This window comes from Staurois parvus, unplaced genomic scaffold, assembly GCF_062004578.1.
Source record: "Staurois parvus isolate SC_StPar_1 unplaced genomic scaffold, SC_StPar_1.0 ptg000371l, whole genome shotgun sequence".
Taxonomy (NCBI): Eukaryota; Metazoa; Chordata; class Amphibia; order Anura; family Ranidae; genus Staurois; species Staurois parvus.
Genome location: NW_028318167.1, coordinates 3,288,027 through 3,295,971, shown reverse-complemented (window position 1 = coordinate 3,295,971; position 7,945 = coordinate 3,288,027).

The window sequence follows — 7,945 nt, the reverse complement described above, 5'->3', positions numbered from 1 at the left end:
TAAATAATTAGTGAAATAAGTCAATCCAATGTTAAACAATCCCAGAAAGTGTCCACTCTTAGATAAAACTTCTAGAAATAGCAACTAATCAGAGAGACCCCAGGTGGAATGTTAGGAATATTACAACCTACTCTTGATTAAACCCTGGAAGGATATCTACCATTGGAAAAGATCTCATCAGTCCAATTAAGGACTAAAAGCTGTGTTAGCCTAATTTTGTGTTTTGTGAGGTGAGCGCATAAGTATAATATATTGGATCCCTGTTTGACGTTGCTATTTCTAGAAGTTTTATCTAAGAGTGGACACTTTCTGGGATTGTTTAACATTGGATTGACTTATTTCACTAATTATTTACCGTTTGTGTATTGTGGACACATTTGGGAATTTTTGCACAATTTCTTTTTCACTTGATATTTGTGATTTTTTGGAATATTAGATCGATATTTATACATATGAACTATAGATGAATTTCATTATATATATTAAATGTATTGATAGAGTGGAGCATGGCACATATTTATTATTTTAAATCAGTTATTTGCACTATTATATGAGTTAGTGTTGGTGTCAGTGAACCACGCGTGTATTTATTTTATTTTATTAATTTAATATTTAGGCACTTTTTGCGTACCATAGTAGCTCGCAAGCACTTTTTGCACATTTTTATAACCCTCCCTTGCTCTATCCAAAATGAAAAAAAAATGTTTTACCTATAGTTCTACTTCAATGCATTCTATGCATTAAGGTAAAAAAAACCTTAAGGGTGCAGCTCTCTCCTCAGCCCTCCCCCCCAATACTTACTTGAGCCCCATCTCGATCCAGTGATGTACACTAGAGCCAAGTGTCCCCCTGGTCTCTCTCTCCTCATTGGTTCCGCTCCTGCTGCTGTCAATCACAGACAGTGAGCCAATGAGGAGAGCGTGTGGGTGGGGCTGAGCTGCGCTCTGTGTTTGAATGGATATACAAACCATGGCTCGGGAGCGAGCCTGTTTGAGTGCCCCCATAGCAACAGGCTTGCTGCTGTCACTTGGCAGGGGGAGGAGTCAAAACAATTCGCAGGGGACCCAAAAAGAAGAGGATCGGGGCTGCTCTGTGTAAAACCACTGCACAAAGCAGGCAACTATAACATGTTTCTTATTTAAAACAAAAAAATCTTTCCTTTAAAATCACTTTAAGGTCCAACCAATACAACCTTGGAAAACAGATAACACCAGATGTTTCCAAAGACAAAGCTGTGCCTTTGAGCAATTGTGGTGTAACATTAAATCCCTGCAAGACTTCACTTTATATAAATCTGCTCTCCTAAAATACAAATCCTGCCTGCCTGCCTGCTGACAAAAAGACCTATTTGTTTCTCTCATAACCATTGTCCTCAATTGCCTCCATTCACTAACTCACTTGCTGTCCAAGAGATTGCCAATTATTTAAAACACAAAATTGATGCAATTTGTGATGAAATATACACTTTACAGATAACTTCTCCACCTACCATACCATGTCTTGCTAAACCCCATTCCCTCAAAACTATTATTGCCACCTGCCTCTATTCTATGCTCTCTAAAGAACATCTTCAATCTGTACCTTTCCACTTGCATCTTTCCCACCCCCTGAGCTAGTTTGCCTTTTTGGACATGTTTGGTACATCCAAAGAGTGAGTACACTCCTCTGCTCAGTCAGCTGGAGCAGAGGGCAGGGAAGACATTAGGGGTCCAACAGACCTCTGATGTTTCCATAAAGAGTGTCTGTCACCTGCCCAGTGCTTGTTAGCCAATAGGCAATAGCAATGCAGTTAAATGTAAAACAAAATGAGAAAAGTTAAATTAGAATAAAAGTAAATAAACCAAAATTAAAAGCAACTCTGTTGCCCTGCGCACACTCTTAAATAAAAATGTAACACAAGGTGCCTATTTTAATGTAAACGGTGATTGTGCCACACATGTTATATATAGATGCAAATGTTGTAATGTTAAATTGTGTTTGTGTGCACTTGTAATTATAGATTTATAGATTTGTGTTTATCAAATATATAAAAAAAATAAATCAGAAATCTCATCACAAATATCATGTGACACAAAAAAAATGCAACTACCATCTTTTTATTCTACAGGGCCTCTGGTTTCAGAAAATATATAATATTTTGGGGGTTTTAGGTAATTGTATAGCCAAAAATACAGATTTTAACTTGTGTGTGAAAAATTAAAAAGATACTCTAGAGGGAAAGATTAGAACATGCACTGGTTACCTCTATACTTAAAAGCTCTCAATAGACTCACTAATTAGACCAATCTAAGAAACATTGTCTTCTTCCCATTTACCTTTTATTGAATACAACCAACTGTGCTGTTACCTCACTGATAACAACCTTTTGGACCTCTTATAGTCTTTTGCCTGCGGCAAGCCACCAAAACTGCCTTACTAAAAGTAATTAATGGCTTACTAACTGCTAAAACCAATAACCACTACTCAGTACTCATATTCTTAGACCTTTCTGCTGCCTTTGATGTAGTTGATCACCCACTTATCTTCAGAAAACTCCACTCCCTAGTCCTCCAAGAATCTGCTCTTTTCTGGTTTTCCTTCTGCTTATCTCAGTCCACCTTCAGTGTCACCTACTACTGTCTCCTCCTCTCCCCTATGGATGTCTGCTCGGACCCCTCCTATTCTCTACCTACGCCTCCTCCCTCTATGCTAACAACACCCAAACCTGTCTCTCTACCCCTCACTTTACCCCTTATGTATCTTTGCATATCATTCATTTATTAAACGACATATCAGTATGGATGTCCTCCAACTCAATCATTCAAAAACTGAGCTCATATATTTTCCTCCATCAATCTGAGCTCCAACCTCTCCTTCGGCACCCATATCCAAATGCTTCCAAATCTTGCCACTTCAACCACCATAACAGTTCCTAAATTTGCCCCTAACAACTAACACCACAATTTCCTCCATTGTTATCTCATACCTTAGCTATTGCAACACCCCTATTGTTGGCCTACATTTACACAGGCTATCTATCCCTCCCCTCCCTTTAGTTTTTCAAGAATGCTTCTGCTAGACTCATCCACCTTATCAATGGTTCAGTGGCCACTGCCCATCACTGTCAATCCATGCCCTGCCTTCTGCTATTCCAAAGTATAAAATTCAAAATACTAACAATAACATACTGAGCCATCTGCAACTTTGTCCCAAGCTACATCCCCAACCTCATCTCAAAATATCCCAAAATATCAACTGAACTGTCCATTCTGCTTCTCCCAAGTCCTTCCCTTTTCACCTCCTCCAATGTTCACCTCCAAGAGCATTTCTAGAACTTCTTCCATCTTTAGGAATTACCCTAATCTGGCTTGCTATCTCCTCGCTAGCTAACAGGCTCAGTTATTGTTTGTGTGGTGACAGGCTGTAGTCAGGAGTCTAACAGACATGCATTTTGTTTTGTTTATGGTGAAAACCCCTGCAAGGGAAACCCTTTCTGTACTAGATCTTTTCTGTCAAATATAAGTGGACATAACAGCCCTGAAAATGCAAATTGGTGAGTGAGCAGAGTCCTGGACAGTCCTAAAGTTGAAGCTAAAAGCCCACATAGGCACCATCAAATAAGTGGCTTATAGCTGGCCTCCACTGAACTTTTAGTCCTAGCATTTTAAATGGAGCTTTATTCATAGACAGAGCTAGAGATTGGAGATCTGCTTCCAACTTTGCTAAAAGGGGTTTTCATAAGACTGACCATAGGTGGGGAGAAATGAATGCTGTTAGACCCCAAAAATGTAGATCTCAATTTGTTCAAATGCTGTTTACGTGTATAAGTTGCTGAGGTTTCTGATGATGGAACTGATAAAATGTTTGAAAATTTTGCTAGGGGTTAAAAATTGTGGTGCTCATTTAGGGTTTCAAAGGATGTAATTCCCTTGATAACCAACAGACTCTTGATGTTTGTTAGATTGTGTCTTTTCTACTTATAATATGCCACTGTTTGTTTCCAATGCAAGCATAAACATTTCTAAAACTGACAGGAAAGGGAGTGTATGATATTAGAGTTCTGTCTGTTTTAACAAATACAATATTTTTAGGAAGTGTAAAATGACAGAATTTGTAAAGTGGTATCTCCTAGACATGATAAGGCATAGAAGGCTGCCTATTGAAGTCAGAGCACAAGGCTAAGCTTCCAAATTGACTCATAGCGGTTTCTGCTGCTTTGTATTATTTGAACTTATGAGGTACAATCAGGTTTCCTTGTACTTTGATTTAGTAAATAATATTTTTCAGGACTCCAGAGAGTCCATACTACCTGGTAGTGCACAGCCAAACTGTAACACTCAGACTGTTGCCAGCCTTATTTGTATACTGCTTTCTCAATACCATCCATTTGTCAGTGTTCAGCAAGGATATGTGATGTCAATAATCCAATAAGAGCCCTGCATTTGATGGGGAAGTGGCAGTTAGTGAAACATAGTGCTGAAGTCAGGGAAGTCAAGCAGTTAGTAGTAGTCAAGCATGGGAAAAAATGATGTCTATGACGCAGTCTACCACTGTCCAGCAGGTTTTGTTTTTTCCCCCATCTATAACATTGTTTTTCTAACCTATTATTTTCTGCCAGTATATCCATTGACATTTTGTCTTCATTAACAGACCAAGTTATCAAGCTAAAGTGGCAATTACAGGGGCTGGAACAAATCATACTACATTGTGGGGGGGGGGGGGGAGTGGGTGGTGGTGCTTAAAATGGTTGGCATCTTCCTCTTATGAAAGGTGTTAGATGGAGTACGCCTTTAAGTTGTGTGTAACTTCATTAAAATCCATAAAGAACTACATGTCATAAGACTACCCTCTTCCCAGGGTAACGATGCTGCTGGTGGATTTCATTGCAGAACGAAGATAAGGAAGGATGTTGAAACATAATGGATCTACTGGCACGATCAACAGGTAATAAAACTATGTTATAGAGGAGGGTTCAAAATATAAAAATCAGACTGCAAATGAAAGTTACATAATTTATCTAACTTTTTGCCTATAATTCTAAGTTAATAACAAATATTACCTAACATCACAAAGCTGCACAGAATAGGACCACCAAAGGTGTCTGCTATCAGAAAGGACTTTTACTTTCACAATCCAAACTGACTGACACTTTCACTTTAAATAAAATTGCTTACTGTGCTTCTGGGTGTGTGTGTGTGTGTTTTTCCAATAAGCACCTCTTCTTTGTTCTTCTTGGACACCCTCTGTATCAGGCAGTAAGAACAAGCCACTTCCTTCATACTTGCTGGGCATCATAATACATCTGAGACACAAACTGTAATTCAGATGCATACTGCTGTATAATTATTCTTTACAGCACAGGTGCATGATGTTAGACGTACATGCAGCACTTTGCATATGAATGTAGAGCATGTTATTAGCAGTGTACACTTGCTGCGATCAGGTTTATGAACATAAATGATCACAAGGATGGAAGTTCTCCTTTCATTTAACAATTGTAAGATGAAGCAGTGTTATCTAAATGCTGCTTTGTCAAAAAATAAAAAATAACCTTCCTCTGCCCTGTTAATTTGTCAAATTGCAGATGGACTGCTGCACTTTGCTTAAGCACCTAAATTTGAGAAAGCAAAAAGTTAAATGGAAGAGCAGACAAAAATGCTTTTTTTTTAAAAAAAGAGGCTAAATCAACGTAAACCTGCTGGTCGGTACATCGTTTTCAGAAATCAGAACATGTTTCTTTGCCTTTTTCTTAGTTAGGGCCAAACATCAATTTGATGCCACACATTTCACATCTGATATCTTCACTTACATAAACCACTGAACAAGGAAAAATAATGAAAAACTGACATAAAGAATTCATTTAAACCAAAGAATTACTCAAAGGCTAAATAAAATATTGTTAGTGTGACACCTAGTGTTTGCATAAAGAAATACTGTTATTCCACACACATACAGTATACCGTATGAAAAGGATTGTGTATTATGTTAAGATTATTCTGTTTATACTGTCTATACCTATACTTATTTATTGTATTTTGTAGAAGCTGTTGCTGTATTCTTCTTTTTTTCTCCCTAAAAAAGATTCCAATTGGGAATTGAAAAGCTTTGGAGTTGTATAATTTTAGAAGATAATTCTCCTGGAGACAGATGAAGCAGTTTCCATTGTTATTCATGCTTATGTATATATCATGTTGTCAATTTATATATATTTTGTTTTATCTATTTTTGTTTACAAACGATTTTATTTTTCAAGAAATAGACTGTAAAGTGACATTACAGCTTCAAACAGTATGTAAAACAGAAACAAGGCACAACTGAAATGTACATTTCAGAAAGTACAATCATGTAGAGTAAAGAAGAAGAGAACAGAAAAAGAGAGAAAAGAATTTAAGTACATGATCAATATAAATAGAGAGCTAGGCACAATTATACAGCTACTGACAGAGTAACTCAATCAATCCAAACATGGGTGTTCCTTAATCATGTAGTGAATTCTTTCCATGAGGATCACAGCATCAACCCTATGCAGAACAGAGGCCAATGGTACTGTGAGAGATTTCCAGTGTAGGGCAATAGTCCATAGGGTGGATATACAAATGGTGTGGATTAGCCTCATAACCTCAGTCTGAACTCCCGAGATATGGGCTCCCAATAGGCAGGACTGCATAGTCAGATGCACCGGAGCATCCGCCAATGCAGAAGCCACCTCCGAGATTCTACACCACACCAAGGAGAGGCCTGGAAAGGCCCAAAATGTATGTTCCAGGCCACAGCCATGAAAACATAGGTGGGACGTGTCTGGATACAGGACATGTAGTCTAGATGGGGTATAATACCATCTGGTTAATACCTTGAGAGCTGTCTCACGAACAGAAAGAGATCTGGAGCTCTTACGTATGTTATCCATCATGGAATTTTTATCTATTTTTAAGATACAAAATAAATAAAATTGTCTTTTCAGCTGTTGTTCAATTATAAATGGTGCTGTGAATGTCCCCTCTCCAAATAAGTATGCCTTCATATATGCGATCTACTGGTTGCTGACCCCCATATAAGAGGATTAACTTGTATTTGTATATATTACAGGTATTTGTATAGCGCCATCAATTTACGCAGCGCTTTACATATATATTGTATGTTCACATCTGTCCCAAACCCTCAAGTGGTGTACAATCTAAGGCCCTTAACTCACATTCATACATACACATACTAGAGCCAATTTAGATGGGAGCCAATTACCTACCAGCATGTCTTTGGAGTGTGGGAGGAAACCAGAGTACCCAGAGGAAACCCACACAGGCACTAGCAGCACATGGTAACTCCAGGCAGGTAGTGTCATGGTTGGGATTCGAATCGATGATCCTATTTGTGCTGTTATCAGTTTTATATATTGTGAAGAGGCTTGCACTTCCCAGCACTAACATCTCTCTGTCCAGTGAACATTCTTTAAAACATCCTTGCTGCTTGATGATCAGCCCAAAGACAGCCATCCCTTATTTCTGACATCGCTAGATCTGGTTCAATTGTGTTGTGCTCACAGCCAGATGATCCTCTGAAACCCAATGGGAGGATAGTAAAATGCACCCCCTATAACCCCTTCTCATCCTTATTAAAGATAATGCACACTGATACTCCTGATATGTGCCTGCTGTACCATGTACTTGTATGAAAAAGTATCCTGTTCTCCTTGTATTGCTTCCTTTGTGTGAAATACAGGTGAAACTCGAAAAATTAGAATATTGTGCAAAAGTTCATTTATTTCAGTAATGCAACTTAAAATGTGAAACTAATATATGAGATAGATTCATTACATGCAAAGCAAGATAGTTCAAACTGTGATTTGTCATAATTTGATGATTATGGCTTATAGCTCATGAAAACCCAAAATCCACAATCTCAGAAAATTAGAATATTACATGCCATCAATAAAACAAGTATTGTACATAGAACAATATCGGACCTCTGA